This window comes from Delphinus delphis, chromosome 2 (assembly GCF_949987515.2).
Source record: "Delphinus delphis chromosome 2, mDelDel1.2, whole genome shotgun sequence".
NCBI classification, from domain to species: Eukaryota; Metazoa; Chordata; class Mammalia; order Artiodactyla; family Delphinidae; genus Delphinus; species Delphinus delphis.
In genome coordinates, this window is record NC_082684.1 from 143,524,783 (window position 1) to 143,547,414 (window position 22,632).

General features: G+C 35.8%; 1 protein-coding gene across 2 annotated transcripts in view; it reads right to left on the reverse strand.

The window, feature by feature from the left end:
• RNF111 (ring finger protein 111) overlaps positions 1-22,632 on the reverse strand; it is an 81,162-nt gene that overhangs the window by 48,095 nt on the left and 10,435 nt on the right. The window lies entirely within an intron of this gene.

Below are 22,632 nucleotides of genomic sequence, written 5' to 3' on the forward strand. Positions count from 1 at the left end.
CAACACAGCAGAGCATAAAATCAAACTTTCTACAGCTAATCTAAGAATCTAAATCATTAAATCTCTGAAATTATGAGCAGCTGAACAAGGGGACTTGAAATTATAGCATCTACATCAACTCAATGTACATATAAGAATGGTGATAATTTAAGGTAGTAAATATAATGACTCAAAATGGAATATACTTATTTAAAAGGTAGTTAATATGACAAATGAAAACCTTTACTAGTGCTAAAAATGATTTAAACAATGTTAACAATTTAAACTTAAGTTTTTATTGAAGTGTATAACAAAGACACATGTACTCTAAGTCTATAGCTCGGTGAATTCTCACACATCTATGTAACTAGCTCCAAGATCAAGAAACATAAGATAACCAGCACTCCAGAAATCCCCTTCCAGTCACTCCACCCACCAAGAGTTGTAACCATTAACTTAACTTCTAACACCATAGTTTTGTACTTAACGTGCACTTTGTAAACCACTTCCGAAAAAGAGAGGAAAAAAAGATAGATATTTAGTAGCAAGTTTTTTCTTCTCCACAAATGACAGTTACAGGAATAAACAACTTCACAGGTATATATTTTAGTATATAACTATTATCAAATAGATGAACAGATGACAGTAATTAAAAAATGAAACAACCTATTTCTATACGAAGCTATCAAAACCTCTATCTTCTTCAAGGGCAGGTGGTGGTGTATCCAAGATCAGTCATCAAGCCCTGTCTGGATCCACAGTAAAGGAGGAACAAAAAGATGGGTGAACACGTGGGTAGAGCAATGAGAAACTGTAAGAGGTGGCCAGTCACACAAGGATCACCATAATTAAATGCAAGAAAAAACAGGCCACAACGATAAGGCACAGGTATATGTGATTCAAGATTTAAGCTGGTCCCACTAGGATAGCTTTAATAAAAAATACAGATAACAGCAAGTGCTGGCAAGGAAGTAAAGAAAATGGAACCCTCATACATTGCTGGTGGGAATGTAAAATGGTGTATACACTTTGGGAAAGTAGTTTGGCAGTTCCTCAAAAGATTAAACACAGAGTTATCATATGATCCAGCACTCCACTCCAAGGTATACACCCAAGAGAAATAAAAACATACATCCATGCAAAAATTTATACACAAATATTCATAACACCATTAGAGCCACTAGTAAGAGCCAAAAAGTGTAAACAACATAAATGTCCATCAACTGATGAAAAAATAAATCCACAAAATGGATTAATACTCAGTAATCAAAAGAAATGAAGTACTGATTCATGTTACAACATGAAACGAACCTCAAAAACACTATGCTAAGTTAAAAAAAGGTCAAAAAACCCACATATTTTAAGATTCCTTTGATGGTTGTTCAACTCAGTGAATATTACGAAAACCACTGAGTTCAGTACACTTAAAGAGAGACTTGTATGGTATGTGAATTATATCTCGATAAAGCTGTTGCCAAAAAGTCAAGACGTAAAGTATCATAATTATCTGGGCATCAGATAATTATGAACCCCTCTTTTGATTCACATCAAAAATATGTCATTTGAAAAAATCTGGGGTTCTTCTAGAAGTCATGTCTCCCAGGAGCTGTGCTGAGTTGGATCTCTGAGGAAACAGTCTTCATATGCTGCAGAAAAAAAGTGTCTTACACTCCTCATCCTTAATTACTAAGTCACCCTCTGGGCCTTGGTAATGGAGATCCTGAGAGGCAATAAAAACTTGCCAAAAGAACAGATAAATTATGAGACCAGGAATATATAAGTGAATTTACAAAGAAGTGATTCATAGCATAATTTACTGAACTCAATTTCTTTTCCATCAGTTTATGCCCCAAAGCCAAAATAATGAACTCTTTATGGTTAACTCTGCTCTGGTTTTTGGTAAATTCTGTCTGCCCCATTCAAGGCAGGGAGGGAAAAAGGGAGAATGGTGGTGTATAATGTGGTGTGTGGTATGTGCATTTGTATACCAGTAACTGTTCTCTGCATTGTCATGCAGTCCTTAGATGCAATATTAACATCCCTTATAACCTGAGATGTTCCCACCAAGGGAGTACAAATGTATGCTCTATCTTGAACTAAGAAAAAGAAGAGAAGCAAGGTCATGTAAAGAAATAAATACCAATACTATATTTTTTTAACTAAAAAAGCAACAAGATTAACACAAAGGATCAATAAAGAATGTTCTGAACTATTTGCTATTTGATAAAATCATGATGTAGTCTTTTCTTTCTTTTTTTTTTTTTATTTTATTTATTTACTTTTTTTTTTTTTTTGCGGTACGCGGGCTTCTCACTACTGTGGCCTCTCCCGTTGCGGAGCACAGGCTCCGGACGCGCAGGCCCAGCGGCCATGGCTCACGGGCCCAAGCCACTCTGCTGCATGTGGGATCCTCCCGGACCCGGGCACGAACCCACGTCCCCTGCATCGGCAGGCAGACTCAACCACTGCGCCACCAGGGAAGCCTTAGTCTTTTATTTCTGTAAAAATTACTGGCTGACCTAATTTACAAAGGAGGCAAGTTTGCACTAGATATAGCTATCTCCTTGGCCACATTATGAATGGTTTGATATTATACAGTGTTTCAATACTGAAAACCATAACACTAGTCCCTCTTCGTACTGGTTTGATCCAATCATTTTATTGCTATAACAGCAGCATACCATTTACTCCTGACAGACAATAGTTTAGGATACACAACTAGTAAATCTTGCATGAAAAAAAGCACAACAGCGGGCTTCGCTGGTGGCGCAGTGGTTGAGAGTCCGCCTGCCGATGCAGGGGACACGGGTTCGTGCCCCGGTCCGGGAAGATCCCATATGCCGCGGAGCGGCTGGGCCCGTGAGCCATGGCCGCTGAGCCTGCGCGTCCGGAGCCTGTGCTCCGCAATGGGAGAGGCCACAGCAGTGAGAGGCCCGCATACGGCAAAAAAAAAAAAAAAAAAAAAAAAAAAAGCACGACAGCTAGAAAGGCTAACTTTCAGAACTAAAAATTAGGGTTAGGATTTGGCAATTTACATTATAAATTAAGCTTATATGAGGGTATAAGCTTAATAAGGGCGGTAAAAACCCATTAAGATTACCAATACAACTTTCAGGAACTGTACTTCTAAACTGTAATACAGTTTAGAAACAGTCACTATTATTAGTATGAACCTTCACTACCAAAGGTAAATATACTTTTTTATGATTTACACAATAGTTTAAATTTTGAATTTTTTAAATAATTAATTTTACAGAACTCTAAAGGAACAAGATTTTAAAAGAAATGTATAAGATAATTTTGAATCTTCTACAAAAGTTTTAGAGGTTTTCAGAAAATGAACTAGAAATATGTTTGCTGTTTATCTTCTTTCATATAATTACATGGAAAAAATTAATACTTGTGCCACAGGCATGTTTTAAACCTTTTCTCTTTCACTGATATTTATTTTACTTTGTGCCAGTTTAAGAATATTAAATCAATTGCCTGACAGAATACTTTCCTATTATATATTTATATTTATACTTTATAAAAACCACTACTTATAGCTAGATAATATAGACAGTATACTTTACATATTCCGAATAATGAAAATTCCATTAGTAAGAAAGAACAGTACCAACAGAGTGAAAAGGCAATCTACAGAATAGGAGAAAATGTTTGTAAATCATACATCAGATAAGGGATTGGTATGAAGAATATATAAAGAACTCCTGGAACTCAACAACAACAAAAAACAAATGACCCAATTAAAAATTAACTAAGGACTTGAACAGTCATTTTTCCAAAGAAGATATACAATAAGCACGTGAAATAAGCACATGTGCCGATAAGCACATGAAAATATGCTCAATGAGTTCACTAACCATTACGGAAGTGTAAGTCAAAAATATGAGACACACTTCACCCATTAGGAAGGCTATCATCAAAAAAACCCAAAATAGCAAGTGTCAGTAAGGATGCACAAAAACTGGAACCCTTACAATGGTGGGAACATAAAATGGTGCAGTAGCTCTGGAAAAGGGTATGGCAATTCCTAAAACAATTAACACAGAATTAGTGTAGGATCTAGCAATTCCATTTCTGGTATATACCTAAAAGAAAGCAGGGACTTGAACAGATATTTCCGCACACACGTTCATAGCAGCATTATTCACAACAGCCAAAAGGTGGAAGCATCCTACGTGTCCAATGACAGATGAATGGATAAACAAAACGTGGTACACATACAACGGAATATTCAGCTTTAGAAATTTAGGAAGGAATCCACAGAAAAACCTGCACACATATGTTTACAGCAGCTTTATTCATAATTGGCAAAACTTGGAACCAAGATGTCCTTCAGGAGGTTAATGGATAAACTGTGGTTTATCCAGACAACTGAATATTATTCAGTGCTAAAAAGAAAGAAGTTATCAAGTGATGAAAAGACATGGAAGTACCTTAAATGCATTATTATTAAGTGAAAGAAGCCAACCTGAAAAGGCTACATTGTGTATGATTTCAACTATTTAACATTCTGGAAAAGGTAAAACTATGGAGAAAATCAGTGGTTGCAGATCAGTGGTTGCAGGGCAGGGGCTGGGGGAGGGGGAACAATGAATAGGTAGACCACAGAGGATTTTTCGGGCAGTGAAAATACTCCGATATTATGATGATGACTATATGCCATTATACATTTGTCTAAACCCACAGAAGGTACAACACCAAGAGTGAACCCTAAGGTAAACCATGAACCTTTGAGTGATTACGATGGGTCAATTTAGGTTCATCCTTGGTTAAAAAAAAGAAAAGTATCTTTTGATGACATATTGATAATGGGGAAGGCTATGCATACGTGGGGGCAGAAAGTATAAGAGGAATCTCTAAACCTTCCTTTCAATTTTGCTGTAAACCTAAAACTGCTCTAAAAACAAAAAGTTTAAAAAAAAAGGAAATTCTGACACATGCTACAACATGAACGGAACTTGAGGACATTAAGTGAAATAAGCCAGTCACAAAAGGTCAAATAGTATGAGTCCACTTATATAAGGTACATAGAGTAGTCAAATTCATAAAGACAGAAAGTAGAACGGTGGTTGCCAGGGACTAGGGGGAGGGGTAAGGGGAGTTAGTGTTACATGGGTAGAGTTTCGGTTGGAGAGTACAAAAAAGTTCTGCACATGGATGGTGATGATGGTTGTACAGCAATGTGAATGTATTTAATGCCAAACCATATACTTAAAAATGGTTAAAATAGTAAATTTTATATTATGTGTAATTTACCACCACACACACACAAAAATCCCTACACATTTAATCCTGTTGTGGTATCTGTTTCTCAAAGGACCTGGACTAACACACACTTCATTTAAAGAACCAATCTCGGGCTTCCCTGGTGGCGCAGTGGTTGAGAGTCCGCCTGCCGATGCAGGGGACACAGGTTCGTGCCCTGGTCCGGGAGGATCCCACATGCCGCGGAGAGGCTGGGCCCGTGAGCCATGGCCGCTGGGCCTGTGCGTCCGGAGCCTGTGCTCCGCAACGGGAGAGGCCACAGCAGTGAGAGGCCCGCGTACCGGAAAAAAAAAAAAAAAAAAATCCAAAAGAACCAATCTCTTTTCCCCACCACTCTATATCACATCCTGATTTCTGTAAAGTAATTGACTTGCCAATTAAATGAAATTATATCATTATTTACTGTACATTGTACAAGTTCCCTGACTAGAATGGAAGTTCAAAGAAAGCAGAAACCTTGTCTGTCCTATTCACTGCCTGACTTGTACTAATTAAAACAGGTGACTGGGAAGCAGCTGCATAACACAGGGAGATCACCTCAGTGCTTTGTGACCACCTAGAGGGGTGGGATAGGGAGGGTGGGAGGGAGACGCAAGAGGGAAGAGATATGGGAACATATGTATACGTACAGCTGATTCACTTTGTTATATAGCAGAAACTAACACAACATTGTAAAGCAATTATACTCCAATAAAGATGTTAAAAAAAACCAAACAGGTGACTGGCACATAGTAGGCACTCAATGAATATTTTTAAATTGGATTAATCAGTAAAAGAATGCATGGATAAAAGTAAAAAATGACTGCTGTATTTTTTGCTTGGGTAACTAAGAATATGATGATACCAATCACTTAGATAGGAAAGAGGAGAATATGAAGAATGAGAATAATAGTAATAACAAAATTATGTAGTAATTATGTCTAAGACTTCTTGAACATTTACCATGGCCCAATTTTCAGTTACAGAAGCTCTAGAACGACAGAAGACATTTATCTTATATTTGGGAGTCCAATAAGCCCTTAAAGTAGAGAAACTGATCTCAAAAGGGAACAGTAGGGAAATAAGAGATTTTTCTTCTCTATAAAATTGGCAAACCTGATCTACATTGCTGCTTCTCAATGTATAGTAAGTATTAAATAGTGTTAAACAGTATTAAATACTGGTTGCATCTTCCAGAAAGTCTGCAGAGACCACTTTTAATGTCTCTGAGGGCATCAAGGTCCAAGGTTAAAAAATAAATCTTCAGGGACTTCCCTGGCAGTCCAGTGGTTAAGACCCCGCACTCCCAACGCAGGGGGCCCAGGTTCAATCCCTGGTGAGGGAACTAGATCCCGCATGCTGCAACTAAAAGATCTCACATGCTGCAACTAAAGACCCTGCATGCTGCAACTAAGGAGCCCACATGCTGCAACTAAGGCCCAGCACAGCCAAATAAATAAATAAATAATAAATTTTTAATAAATAAATAAATCTTCAAACCAGAGAATTGGCTGGATTCAGTCATACACATGTTTTATTTGCCCTGCACAACTCAGGGGGAAAAAAAAGAAAAAAGAAAAACAACTGATAGTTAATGGTGAAACACTATAGGAATTCTCACTAAAATCAAGAAGAAAAAATGGTTTTCATCATTATATAACACTGTTCTGGAAAGACTAGTCAAGTCATTCAAACAAGAGAATGGACATAAATTTTAAAAAGGAAGTGATTTTTTTATCATTATTTGCAAATGACATTAACAGATGAGAACAGGAAAACCACTGGAAACAGTAAGACAGGACAGGTACATGTATGTTTACCAAAATAATACTCCAAAATCAATGACTTTCCTTTAAATAAACAGTAGCTAGTTAGAAAATATTACAGAATAACAAAAATATACCACTCACTATAGAGGTGAAAAGATTTGATACCTAGTATCAAATTTAACAAGAGACACACAGGACCTATAAGAAACAACTACTATCCTGTCAATTATGCAAAAATTAATGGGAAATTTTCTTCAACTATAAAACAAGGGAAACTAGCATTCCAATTCTCTTCACCTTCAAAAATTCTGTTATCTATAGTCCTCTAGCATACTGTAGTTCATAGTTTTATGTTAAGCAGCTCAGAATTTCTCCTTACTTTTCCAAGTAAAATCTTGAAACCCTCTGAGTAGAGAAAGGGAAGGACAGGGAGTCTCACTGGAGGGCTCCGTGTTGATATAAAAGGGAGTATCCTATTATTTGCTAGAGTCACAGGCCAGTCTTAAGGTTGCATTTCAAAGTTAGTGAACTAAGAAGGATTCATATGGAGAGTGAAAGGATTGAGACCTAAATCCAGAGATGTTTACTCTACTCCTTAACCTAAACAGATATCCATAGAGACAATGACTTGAGAGGAAGTGGACATGGGATATCCAGCCTCCATTCCATGTTGCTCTGGACATTATTACTCATGGTATTAAAAGGAATGAAGGTACAGTACAATGGAGTTTAGAACTATCAGACTCTTGAAGTTGCCTTATGAGAGGTCTGCCCAGGATCACTATCTCCCCTGAAAGGGTAAAAAGGAACAAAGAAGCACAGAAAGCACCCAGTTTACATTTAGAGTTCCCATGGGTTGATTATTTCATCGAAGGCTTACTCTGTGAATGTAGAATTTTTGTGCCCCACCATCCCAGTACAAACTTGACCTCAAATGACTTAGAGTAGAGAACTAGCTGATTAACCAAACCACCAAGAGGAAGACTTCAAAAAAAGAAATCTTCTATCTCCAAAATATTCTAGGAAGCTAGAAAATAAAGACAGTACAATAATAATCAAAAAAGCTATAGTGAATCTAAGGACTTTGGGAAAATATTACGGAAAAAAAAACACTCAAAGGATACCGAGTGAAAGGGAAGGTGATTATCCACATTTAAGTGGGATCACTGACAAAAAGGAGTAAATAGTCAAGCAAAGGTAAGTGTTATTCATTTGTGTACTAAAAAAATCTGGGTTCAAGTCTCTACCCCTGACTATCTGTGTAACCTAGGGCATATTACTTAAACTAACACTGTTTCCCCTCTATAAAATTGGGACAATAACAGTATCTACCTCGTAAAAGTGCTTTAACAGTTAAATGAGAGTACCTATCAGAGTGCCTGGCACAATGGCTGTTACTAATTCCTTTTCTACAGTTACACATATAAGGCATACAATGTTTAAGGCCTTCCCTTATACCTAGAAATAAATGAAGTCCTCAGAGTCAAAGAAGGGCATAAACTCGACTGTTCCTGCAGAACCTTAAAGTACAGAAATAAAGGCCTAAGATTCTTTCGCACAAAACGTATGAAAGCAAATAATTCTAGACTCTCCTTTACTATGGAGGATTAGTTTGGGGAGCTGGATGTTTCAGCTGCCCCATTTCTAATACTAGACATTATACTTTTGGAAAAAGAGAAATTAAATATCTGTCTAATAATAGGTTTCTATTACTCAATGAACTTAATGATTTTCTTGTTCGTCTTGTTTAAAGTACTCTAAAATCCCTAAGTATTAGTCATCAAAGAAAAACACAGCTAGCATCTATTTAGGTCTCCTATGAGTACAAACTGGGTGGAGTTCAATATATTATAGAGAGTCTACTGCTCTAGTCATGATTGTGTTATTATCATGGCCAGTAGCAAAATGAAGGGTGTATCTATCCTGGCAAGCCTGAAGAGTATCTGGCAGTCAGTTTCAACTAGTTAGTAAGGCAGTATTACAAATTATAGGGTACAATGCACAAATAGCTAACATTTCTGGCCTGGACTTTGGAATTTATATTACAACATGAAATATAAAGATATTGCTAATTATTATATAAAATATATTCTATCATGAAAATATGAAAGAATCAACCAAAAAAGGCTTATATCCGAAAAACTACAAAACTGTACAACACAATCCTCGTAAGTGGGGAGACACTTCATTTCTGAATGAGCAAACACTCCAAATTGGCTCTGTTACAAATTAGAATATACAAATTTTTAAAATATAAAACATAAATACCATCACCATAGACATCTTGGGCCTTTAAAAACATCATATATTTTTTAATAGTCTAAAGACATATATGTAAAGATTAATTCAAATTCATACTGTTAAAAAAAAATAAATAAAAATAAAAAAAATTCATACTGTTTACATTCAGTTTCTCATCATTTTGTTCACTGAAAATTTCAAATAATTTTGAAACATTTCAACATTTAATTAAAAATAACAACTATACAGTTATATGTATAACTGAGGAGGGTAGAAGTGAAAGGGAAAATTTGAATTCAAACTTTTTTTTTCCTTTTTTAAAATCAAGCATTAATTTTTATAACAAAGATAAAATTAGGTACATCTTGTTATCACTTATATGTGGAATCTAAAAAATAAAACAAATGAATGAATATAATAAAACAGAAATAGACTCACAGATATAGAGAACAAACTACTGGTTACCAGTGGGGAGAATGAAGGAAGGGGGGCAAGATAGGAGTAGGGGATTAAGAGGCACAAACTACTACATATAAAATAAACAAGCTACAAGGATATATTGTACAACACAGGGAAATATGGCCATTATTTTATAATAACTTTACCTGCAGTATAACCTATAAAAATATTGAACCACTATGAAACCAATACACCTGAAACCAATAAAATATGGTAAATAAACTATACTTCAATTAAAAATTCAGGGTATATGCATAAAATAAGCTGCTATGCAGCCTTTAAAAATGAGGTAGGCGGGCTTCCCTGGTGGCGCAGTGGTTGATGCAGGGGACACGGCTTCGTGCCCCGGTCCAGGAAGATCCCACATGCCGCAGAACAGCTAGGCCTGTGAGCCATGGCCGCTGAGCCTGCGCGTCCGGAGCCTGTGCTCCGCAACGGGAGAGGCCACAACAGTGAGAGGCCCGCGTACCGCAAAAAAAAAAAAAAAAATGAGGTAGGCTCTGTACAAACTGATAATTTTTTTAAAGCAGGTTGCAAATAAGTGTTATAATGCATGGGGAAAATACAGAAAAATATATACTTAGTTTGGGACTGAAACTGTAAGGTGGAGACTTAGAGCACTGGGTTAGGAGCATTTATCTTTAGTGTTACAAATTTCTGCATGGTTTGAATTTTTTATAAAATGATCATTTGCCACTTCTGAAATCAAAGTACAAGAAGTTGTTAAAGGAGTAAAAAAAAAATAACTGAATATATTTTATTTTTCCTCTGGACTAGGACACAACTTTGTTAGTAGCAGATTACTATATAAATCAAATATATGATAGTATGATTTTTATGAGAACCTTGGCTAAGCATAAAATTCCTCCTTAGTGACCAGAAATGACCACCAGTCCTGGACAGCTTAATGAGAGAATAGGGCAGAAACTGATAGCATCTAATTGTTAGCAAATCTGAATGAAGTTGTCAAATTTGAGAGCTGATTATGCTTTTTAGTTACTGATACTAGTCTACCTAGGCACGTTGTTTCTGAACTTATCTGTATGAAGAAATTTTCATGCTTAGAAAGTAATAATCTATCATCAAATAATCTTTACCAATGAAAGTACAATAATTATTATAGTTAAGTGAAAAGTGCCCATAAAAACTCAAAAAAATGTTCAAGGAAAACAAACCTCCACAATCTTTTGTTCTTGATAGTTTTTCAAATGATCAATCTGCCAACTTTCAAAAAGCTTCAAATTCACAAATTTGAAGTGAATTGAGAGTTCTTTCTTTTTTAAAGTGATAGAGGCCAACATAAAGACAATATTTTTATTTTATATGTGGAAAGATATCTGCTTTAACTTGCCTAATTTCTTATCAAAATTTAATAATCTGCAAGAGCTAAATGTAGAATTAAACCATACTGCTAAATAAGATCTGACATCTTTACCAGAGTACATTTAACATTATGAACTAATTTTTGTTAATAATTTTAAGTGATTTGGTCTTTTACTTACGAATAAACAGTCACATATGTTGAATGATGCTAAAGTAGTAAGGAGAAATCAAATCAAAAATACAAAAATAAAAATCGTGGCTTATGCAAGACTCTTTGAAGTCACAAAGAGTCACAACCTCAACGAAGCAGTGAGCACATCCTTGTGAGAAGCAGGAAAGACTATTTGAAATAGGTAGGGTGGAACCAAATGATGGTGGGCTGAAAAAGTCAAGATGAAAATTTCTGACTGATACAGTATATGCCTAGTTATTCAATTAGTTCTGGAATAACTACAAGCCTATGTCAAAGGCAAATGCAATAACCAACTTAAACTGGACACACAAGAATCACTACCTATGAGGGCTTTGTGGATCTGTGGGCAGAGATATAAATAAGATATAGGGCCTTATCTTTCAAGAAGTTCATAATTTAGTACGACAAAAAGAACATAAAAGACCCAAAATACAGAATGCTATGAATAATGATATAAATAAAAGCACTCTCTATAGAACACAAAGGAGAAAGCATGTGGTGTCTCTGGTAAAGGATTCATATAGAAGGTGACATCTAAGTCAAACCATGAAGTATGCAGAAGGTGATGGCAGGCAGAGAAAATCCTTCATTTCAAACAATGCTGAGACATGGCAAAGAATGACAGTATCAAAGTACTCTGATGTTTGGGGTGTGGGGGTTTTTTTGGTTTTGTTTTTTAGTGGGAGAGACTAAGCTAGAGTCAAATCATCAAAAAGTGAGGGATAATGTTTCTACTTAACACAGTTTAGATTGAAGGTGGCGCTAACAGCAAGAGGCTGGAGAGAAAGCAGAGAGACCAGGGAGAAGGCTTTGCAGCAGTGGGGGCAAAAGGTGGTTTTAGGGTTGGAGGGTGGTGTGAAGGAAGGAGAACTTGTTTACCAAATCAAGGGCTGCATCCCCAGAATCAACCAAACTTGAGCCAAAACACCAAAATATGACCCTGAAGCTGTCTACATTTTTTCAGAGCACTGCTCAACAAGTGAGCTAGAACCACAAACTGCAGAACACTACAGAATTATGCCATTTTGGAATGAATGCTGTTTCTTCCTGGTACCACACTTGGCCTTAAACTTTATACCCCCTAAATGAAAAAAACAAGAAACAAAAAAAAACCTTCGTACTCCCACCCAAAAACATACTCATGTTAAAATATGGTATCTTTCATAATTAAGTAACTTATAATTCCCTTGCATAAAATACTCTTCAGGTTTTATCATGTTGTTGAAATAACTCCCCTTTTCTCTTTCTGTAAGGCAGTAATAAATACTCCATTTATCTGGAAGTCAGATTTCCAACAACTTCAACTCTTGGGAACAGAGCCTAAAGGAAAATGATTCTACGAAGGTTCAAAATAATTGTCAGAAAGGCCACATGCAATTCAATACTCAGAGACTATTATTTTATATTTAATAGTAATAAGCTTAGTTGTCTGATTACAGGTATAACAGATGGAATACTGGTGGCAGCACCTAATAATTAAAAGATAGAAGAACTAAGCCACTTGTCCCAATGACTAAAAAGTCAGCAGTTTGCCTAGATTAAATAACATTATTTATGTAAACAGATTCTGAGGGCAACACTGTAATAAGCAAAGAATAAAAGCTGATGTTCAGAATCATGATTCTGAGCCATCCAGGGGACAGACTGTTCTCAGTAAAATAAACAAGCATACAGCATGTTTTAGACATATTTATAATAATATGGTTAAAAATTTTTAGTTGCTTACCATGGGTTAACATGGTAACACATCAATTGTGACTAACAATATTATCTCAATTTTTATTGAAAATGTACAAATAAGATGACAATGTCGATGGTACAAAAAAACGCATATAAATTCACAAAAATGGTAAAAGAATAAAATATACAAAATACCTGCAAAATATGAAACTATATTCCTAATATGCAAAGTTTACTCAAACTGACAAGAAGGAAAACATATGTGAATTCTACCTATAATGTTTTACTTACTTTTATTCTTTTTTTTTTTGAGAAATTTATAAAGTGAAATAACCAAATAGGAAAAAAAAAAAAAGGAGAGAGATTCAGATTTGTTATTTAAAAACTCTGGTCCCTAGCGGGTGTCAGATCTAAATTGCTAAATATAAGTAGGAGGACAAAGGCTGAACTATAGAATTTTTAAAAAATTAGAAATTAAGTTCAGAAAACCTTGTGAATATCACTGGCTCTTTCTTCGACTGTTATGACAAAGATGAACTCTGCTATTCTTTGACTAAAACCTTTTCTTAGAGCTACAGTTGCTATTTCAAATCAGGTTTTCCAAGAGAATTCAACAACAAACTCTTTCCTTGATCCAGATCCATTCATTTTCTAAAATACTTAGTAAAGTTTCAAGGCAGTAATAGATTAAAAGCTCCAATTTCCATTACTTGCAACCAAACTCCAGCAAAAGCAATTGGAAAGAGGCTCCAACCTCCCTAATCTTTTACCTGCCCTGACAGTCTACAAATCATTTGTAAATGACTTGTATGTTTAAAAACAAAAAATTTCAGCATTATGGAAAAGAAAGGTAAGGCTGGAATAACAGCAGTTATGGCAAAATAATATTATTGATGATGACAGCAATAATGATGATGATAATAATGGAGAGGAACAGGCTCAAGGAAGCCTGGAATTCCTGTTAGCAGAAGTTCTCAAACACACTTCTTTGTCCATGGAAGGTTTCCTGATGACACCCTTCCTTTCTGCATCCAAAGAGAGTTCATCTCTTCTGAAATTCAGAATAAAACAGAAGAACCTAATGACTCTTCCCCATTTGCCTGCCCTAAAACAAGCATACATTCCTTAAAGCTTTCTGACTTTAACTTTTCTTTTTTTAAACACTTAGAAGTACTTTTAAAAATCTGCTTTTAGGACTCCACAGCAGAAGACAAAGTCAACAAACACAGATACTATCAAGTACTATGATACAAATGTGTGATGCTATAACCACTCTACCATTCATCCAAATATTCAGACTTTCCACACTGTGCACAGGAATTGAGTCAAGAAAAGGGAACTAGGACCCAGCACCCAGATCCTGATTTTTAATATCATTCTTCAACAAAAGGAATCAGGGCTCCTTGGAGGAATGGCTGATACTAGAACTGTGGCAAGAAAAACAGATGAGCCTGAAGCATCTTACAGTACCAAAAAGTAAAGGACACAAAACACAAAAGAACAGGGGCATGTCAAAGGGACACTGGAGCCAACCTGCAAGAGCTCCTAATGGCCAAAGCTAGAACAGTTGTGGCAACAAAATAAATAACAGTACTGAATTCAAACTCAAAGTATGAAATAAATACCCATTTAGTCCACACTGATATAAACAAATGATTAAATAAATAAGTGGGAGTGAAAAGACAGAAGAATTCCAATTGATTATTGTAGATACATCCCTTCCAGAAGGTGGAACTTTGAACAATTTGTCCCCCTTTAATGACTTGCTTCCAAAAAAAAAAAAAAAAGACTAACAGGAAAGGACAGGAACTTTACTGTGGCGAAAGCTGGCAAACCCTACATTGACCAGGTGATCAAGGATTAATATCATCAATCATAAGTCATGATGCTAACAAGGGCACTTCACCTCTGTGGTATTCTTCCCGGAATCCACAACCCGAGTGAAACCAATGAGAAAAATATTAGACAAACCCAAACTGAGGGACATTCTACAAAACACCTGATAAGCACTCCTCAAAACTGTTAAAGTCATGACAAACAAGGAAAGAAAAACTGTGAGAGCACAGGAGACTACAATCAAGTAATGTACTAATGTTGGTTTCTTAGTTATGATAGATGTACAATAGCTAAGATGTTAACAATAGGAGAAACGGTGACAGATTTATGGGAATTCTGTGTACTACCTTTGCAACTTTTCTGTAAACGAAAAACTGTAAAATAGAAACTTTTTTTTAAGGGGAAGGGGGGCACTAGGGTATTATTTGCAAATTTCCCCCATTCCTAGGAAAGGGAGGAGACAAATGAGAGACAATGGAGCTTACCCTGCTCTCCAATCTCACCATTACCTCACTACTGCCAACAATATCCCCCAAAATCTTACACTGAACTACTAAGGGAGGAGGGAGTGGGACTCTAAGGCTGGAACTACCAAGGGAAAAGAAAGGACCTAATACTATCTGGTAGCTCCACTGGGATAGCAAGGCATGTATCTGTATACACTGGGAAATTATGTATAATTCATGGAATTTCTACAGAGAAATTATTGAATGATGTCACCTTTCCAAACTACCACTGGGAATTTGGCAAATAAAAATGTATTTCTTGGGCTCAACATCACTAATTATTGCAGAAATGCAAATCAAAATTACAGTGAGGTACCACCTCACACTGGCTATCATTAAAAAGTCTACAACTAACAAATGCTGGGGCTTCCCTGGTGGCGCAGTGGTTAAGAATCCACCTGCCAATTCAGGGAACACGGGTTCAATCCCTGGTCTGGGAAGATCCCACATGCCGCGAAGCAACTAAGCCCGTGTGCCACAACTACTGAGCCTGCGCTCTAGAGCCCGTGAGCCACAACTACTGAAGCCCACCTGCCACAACTACTGAAGTCTGCCCACAAATATCTGGACAAAACTATAATTCAAAAGATATATGTACCCCTATGTTCATAGAAGCACTATTCACAATTGCCAAGGCATGGAAACAACCTAAATATCCATCGATAGATGAATGGATAAAGAAGATGTGGTACATATATGCAATGGAATACCACTCAGTCATTAAAAAAATGAAATCATGCCATTTGCAGCAACATGGATAGAACTAGAGATTATCATACTAAGTGAAGTAAGTCAGAAAGAGAAAGACAAACACCATATGATATCACTTACATGTGGAATCTAAAATATGAAACAAATGAACGTATCTACGAAACAGAAACAGATTCACAGGCATAGAGAACTGACTTGTGGTAGCCAAGGGGTGGGGGTGGGGTCGGGATGCAGTGGGAGTTTGGGGTTAGCAGATGTAAGCTATTATATATAGAATGGATAAACGACAAGGTCCTACTGTACAGCATAGGGAATTATATTCAATATCCTGTGACAAACCATAATGGAAAAGAATTAAAAAAAGAATGTATATATATGTACAACTGAATCACTTCACCATACAGCAGAAATTAACACAGCATTGTAAATGAACTGTACTTCAATTTAAAAAATTTATTTCTTGGGTTAAAATGTTCAGCAAAGATGCATTAACAGCCAATATGTACACAAAGCATTCATGTGCCCGAATGCATGTGTGAGTGTGTTTTATCACTTTTTTGTGATATAAACAGTGAAGGAAAGAAAACTTAGTAGTAGTAGTACTTCCAAGCACTAAAGGCTACAGTGTCTTAATCATTAAACATGTACGACAACTACATTAAGACAAAACACTAGAATTAAGCCATTTGTTCTTATACAAACTAGGAAATCTTTGGTCCCAACCTTGACAACCTTGGTTTGGTGTTGGACCATAACAAATCCCCTTCAGCTGGAATGTATGCCAAATCAAAAAATTCATGTGCTATGGACTGAATTGTGTCCCCTCAAAATTCATATGTTGAAACCTTAGCCCCCAGTACCTCAGAATGTGACTATATATAGGGCCTTCAAAGCAATAATTAAGGTTAAATGAGGTCATATGAGTGGGCCCTAATCCAATCTGACTGGTGTCCTTTATAAAAAGAGGAAATCTGGACACTCAGAGAGACACAGAGAAAAGACCATGTGAGTATACAACAGGAAGGCGGCCATCTGCAAACCAAGGAGAGAGGCCTCAGGAGAAACCAAACCTGCCCACAACTTGTTCTTGGACTCTTGTCTCCAGAACTGTGATGAAATAGATTTTTGTTGTTTAAGTCACCCAGCATGTGGTATTTTGTTATGGAAGCCCTAGCAAACAAATATACCATGCAATGAATACTTCCTAAGTGCTAGACTGTCCCAAATATTGCAAGTACAAAGATGAATAAGACGCAGACCTGTCCTTAAGAAGTTACAGACCAGCAGGTAGAGAAACCTATCAGTAGATAGTTAAAATACAGTATCATGAAAGAGGTATGCACTGAAACAAACCAGAGTAGAACTTAATTCAATTCTGAAGGGGAAGCTGTACCAAGGAAGGTTTTCCAGGAAGAATAAAAGGAAAAATAGTGAAATGGGAAGAAACGAGACTTGATTACCCTATTTCCATGGCAGACGTTCTCTAAATGAACCACATATTTAATGATGAAGTACACCTACAAAATTTTAAAAACCAGTGATCTGAAAGACAACATATGATCTTCTGAGAGACAACATATAATCTTCAAATATGCCATTCCACTTCAAACAACTAATTGTCTAGAACTTACTGTTAAGAAGAAAAGGAGAAAGTAAGATAACTTCTTGGGATACTTTTCAGCATATGAAAGAATAGACTAAGGTCCACAGAATTCCAAGATTTCCCCCAGAATTTGTTTTAATTTAGTATGAGATGGAGGAATCTACTTCACAACAACTAAAGCCCTATGTTCTCCCTTCATTTCCACCCTTAACACTAAGCTCGCTCCCTACCACTCTAATCAGGCAGCACAGTCTCAACTTCACTACCTTCCAATAGGTAGAGAAGAATTGTAAGCTACAATACACTTAGAAGTTAAAACAGAATAAAGAGCAATCCCAAAACTTGTCTGGAATATACAAATAATCAGCAACATAAAATGAGCTGTATAATTAAAAATTAGCCTACAACGTGCATTCCAAAATCTGTTTTTAGCCATGATTTCACATGAGGGCATAAATGGAATGTTCACCATAGTCTCAAGTGACACAAAGCTGAAAAAGGATTACATATAAACTGAATGACAAAATCAAGACCTGAAAATAAAAGCTTAGAATGAGATGAGCAAAGTCATTTAAAAACAAAAACTTTAATTAATATAAAGAACAACTAAATTTACCTTATATTCAGATTAAAAACATAGGGGAGGAATTTTTTAATGTTTTTCACTGAATAATTTGCCTAAAGTCAATAACTGGGTAATATTCAGAGATATTCAGTTACAAATGCTCCAAGTTCTAATTTTGGTCTAGTTCTACAAAAAGAATATATGATATAACCATCTTTTTTTTAGCCTCAAATATCTAAGTTTTCTGGTCTGAATTTATCAAATTTAAAAGACATTTTCATAAATCATCACCATCTGGTCACTTCTGTGAAAGTGGAATGGAAAAAAGTGAGTTCTACCAGCATCTTCCTCATAAAGACACTCACCTTCACAAGGATTGATCTCTAGCCACCACCCCAAAATTTGAACAAAGAAATCCTCCCCAAACTACTAACATGTAAAAGTAAAATGTATGACAATAATAACACAAAGCACAGAAGGGGAGCAAAGAATAGACTGTTGTTTCTTACATTATACATGAAATAGTCTATTATTCCTTGAAGGCAGACTGTGAAAAGTTAAATATGCATAGTGTAAACCCAAAGAGACCATCAAAGATAAAAAATAAAACAAGTAGGTATAGCTAATAAGCCCATAGTGGAAGTAAAATGTAATGCAAGAAAACAAAACACAAAAACTAAAAAAAACTCAAGACTAAAGGGGACAAGAGAAGGGGGGAAAAAGGAACAGAGAATAAATGGGACAAATAGAAAACAAATAGCAAGATTACATTAAAGCCCAACTGTAACAAAACAGGGTGCTATTGGCATACAGATAGACTGGAAAGTCCAGAAATAGCCTCACACATATCATCAAATGATTTTCAACAACAGTGCCAAGATAATAGGGAAGGAGTAAGTCTTTTCAACAAATGGTGGTAGAACAACTAGTGAGCTGTCTGGGAAAAATCTCAACCCCTACCTTACACCAGATACAAAACGTAACTCGAAACAGATCACAGACTTAAACCCAAAAGCTAAAACTTCAAAAAGAAATGAACAGAAAATTTATGTGATCACACCATGGGCAAAGATTTCATAGAAAACAAAAAGGACTAAACATTTTTTTTTAACTGATAAACTAGACTTTATAAAAATAAAAGCCTTCTATTCTTCAGAGATACCATTAAGAAAACAAAAAGGCAAGATAGCAAGCATAGAACAGAGAAAATTATATACATATATATAATTTACATGTATATACAAATACACACCCAATCTGAATCCAGAATATATGTAAAACTCTCACATCTTAATAAGACAACCTCCCAAAAAACAGGCAAATAATTTTTAACATTTTTCTAAACATATACAAATGGCCAGTAAGTACATGAAAAAATGCTCAATATTTTCAGTTATCAGGGAAATGCAAACTAAAACCACAGTGAGATACAACTGTATACCCAATAAAAGGCTAAAAGACTAAAAAGACCAAAACCACCAAATGTTAAGGATGTGGCACAACTGGAACTCCACATACAACTCTTAGGAGCTGCTAGTACAGTCACACATTCATCTAACCTATGATCCAGTAATTCCACACCTAGGTTGGAAAATACAGGTATACAAAAAGATTTGTATGTGAATGTTCAAAGCTTTACTCATAAGAACCCAAAACTGGGAAAAACAAATCTCCAACAAGTGAAAAGATAAACAAATTATGATATATAGGTACAATGGGATACCAAACAGTAACAAGAACAACAGCAAAGAAGGAACTACTGATACAAGTAACATTACAGATGACTCTCAAAAACATCCTGCTAAGGGAAGGAAATCAGATATGAAACATCTATCTATACTGATTCCATTTATATGAAGTTCTAGATCAGGCAAATTTAGTCTAAGATGAAAAAAAGTCAAAACAGTGGTTGTGTTCTACAAAGGATAGGGGGAAACAATTGAACAGGAGGCACATGAGGGAACTTTTCCAAGGTGATGGTGATGTTCTACCTCTTCATAAGGATTTGGGTTACACAAATGTATACATCTGGCAAAACTTAAATGGTACACTTAAGATTTGTGCATTTCACTGTATGTAATTTTACTTCAAAAACAAAGAACTGTAAACAAGTATCCAACTCTAGTTAATGACATGGAAGCTGAATTTGTTTAGGGGTAAAATGCACTGATGTCTGCAACAATTTGCAATACAAAACCAAACAAACAAAACACCACACACACCAATAAACTTGGCTGATGAATGGTTAGAGGAATGGATAGATGGAATGATATGTGATAAGGCAAAAAAGCAAATTGGTAACTGTAGAATCTAGGTGATAGGGAAATGGGTGCTTGCTGTACAATTCTTTCAACTTTTATATGTTTGCAAATTTTCACAAAAAAATGCTAGACAGAAAATATTTGATGAGCAGAAGAAGCCAGACACAAAACAGTAATATTACATGATTTGTATGTATATAAGGTTCTACAACAAACAAAACTAATCCACGATGTCAAAAATCAGATCAGTGGTTGCCCGGGACAGGAGATACGGATGACTTATTGCAAAGGAGCAAGAAAGAACTTTCTAGGGTGATGGAATGTTTTATGTTCTGATTGGGGTGTTGGTTACATGGATGTATATATTTGCCAAAACTCACTCAACTGTACAGTAAAATGTGTGCCTTTTATAAATTATACTTCAATAGATTTTTAAAATCTTCACTACAGAAAATCTAGAATACAGAGAAAAAGCACAGAAAAATTAAGTCCCTCTTAATCACACCATCCAAATAAAATATCACCATCCTTCCCTCTCTTTTGACAAAGGCCATGCCCAGTGGAGATAAGAAAACAGCTTACTGTTTTCATTAAAGGTATTACAGAAATTCAGATTAAGCCCCTGAATTTTGGAATTCCTTTCTCATGTGACTCAAAACCTAATGAACTTTAAATCCCTTCAACTCCATCATTGCTGTGAGTCTTCATCAAGTTACTAACCATCCTGTGCCTAAATTTCCTCATCTGAAAAATGGAAATATTTACCTCAAAAGGTTGTTATAAATTTTTAAGCAAAATAATGTATGCACATACTGGCTTTTATTACTGTTTTTAAAGCTAAATAGTCAACTAGCTTTTAGAAATCATCTTGGCAAAAAAGTCCACAATCTGCCCCCATGAATTTTTCCTTTTTTTTTTGTTTTTGGCAGGCCTTCAGTTCTGTAGGTACACCCACCTCAAGTTAGTCTTATTCAAGAGAACCTCAAATTCCTCTTGCAGATCAGACCAAAACCCTGAGTTGTTAAAGCCCCAAAGTAAAGGTTGGGGTAACAAAATAAAACAGAAAACTAGATTAGAAAAGATGGCAGCTACTTTGAGAATGTAAGATCTAATATGCTGAGCACAAGTGTCCAAGGGAACAATTTCTCCCTGAATGAAGTCCAAGTGTACTTAGATAAAAGTTGGTTTTGCTCTACGTACGTGATCTAGGTCAAAATATGTAACCTGGGGAATATTAATTAATAGTATGTTCTAAAGAATGAGAAAAAGAGTCATAAGAGAAAAACCAGGAAGAGTTACTGACACTTTAATGACTGAAGGTAAAGGCTGAAAACTGGATAGGGGAACACCTCTGGATAGAGAGCACACTAATATAAATTCAACTATATGAAGAAAAAAAAATAATTTAAACCATGTAGATTATGCCTGCTATTCTGCTCAATGAGTGAATGCCCAAAATGAACACAAAAAGGTAATATTTTACTACTTTCTAGTTGGCCTTACTTCCCATGTGCCTCTCATGATATGAGTATCTTGCTGTGCTGTCAGATTCTAATGTTTAGAGCCATTTATTTTTCCCATAACATGGATCACAAACATAGCCTACAACTTCATCTAGTGTTTAACAATGAAACGTGATTTGTTCCAACACTGAAGGAAAAATAGGATGTGTTGGACTTTCAGAGACTGTATATCTATATATTTTATGGGCAACTTTAGGGATTTCCAAGGTTATTTGGACCAAATGACATTTTTGTCTTCCTTGAACCTGTGTATTCAGACAGCAAGTGAAAATCTTTGTGGCAAAAAGCAAAAACAGCAAGCTATTAAACAATCCCAGGGTACTGGTTTGGGGAAACCAAGGATTTATTATCCAGTATACTAATGTCAGCTACTTTACTCAATAAACCTATTTTAGTTTTTTGATACCAGACACTGCTCAAGGTAATAATTTAAAAGATAGTTAAGATGCTACCCTGTTCCAAGAATTTCATATTCTAGATAAATATAGTAATCCTAACCTTAATGTGGATTCCTATACATGTCTAGCCTACAAACATTTACTCATATACTTTTTGGGTAATCTTCAGAACTTTGGTTTCAGTATACATAAACTGTGACTTCTTCTTGTTGGGGAAGAAAGTGGCAACTGAAAAAGAGGCAACTGAGGGTTAGTGAAGATGATAGGAGAGAAAAGAAGAAAATCTTTTAAACTGAAACTTGTTCAAGATAAAGGAAGATGACTGAAAAGTA